We start from the raw sequence: 418 nt of genomic DNA on the forward strand, positions 1-418 counted from the left end.
ACCTTCAGATTACATGGCTTTTCGTCCATCCCTTTGACCTCCTGACTATCAATCCCCGGACCCAAAATGACCCCAAGAAGAAGCTGCTAATTGCCCTGGTGGGCGTGGCCATTATCATATCACGCTAATGCCCTGCGCAGGTCTTAGCAACCCGGACAAAGATAAATCGGGGAAAAAAGCTTCTTTCAAGATATTACAAGTTCATTTTGAGCCTGAACCCCTGAGCTGCAAGGGGATAATCTGCATTCAGACCAGATAGACATCTAAAATCTTTATTGCTCGTCAAAGGAGAACAAAGAATTGATGGACAGTGTAAAATTATGCACGGGTAAGTTTTATTGCTTCGGATATGTTATCTGGGGTACTTACAAATGAACGGCATGCAATATTCATATGGAGATGAAATTAAGGTTCAACC

Source organism: Penaeus monodon, chromosome 27, assembly GCF_015228065.2.
Source record: "Penaeus monodon isolate SGIC_2016 chromosome 27, NSTDA_Pmon_1, whole genome shotgun sequence".
Lineage (NCBI taxonomy): Eukaryota > Metazoa > Arthropoda > Malacostraca > Decapoda > Penaeidae > Penaeus > Penaeus monodon.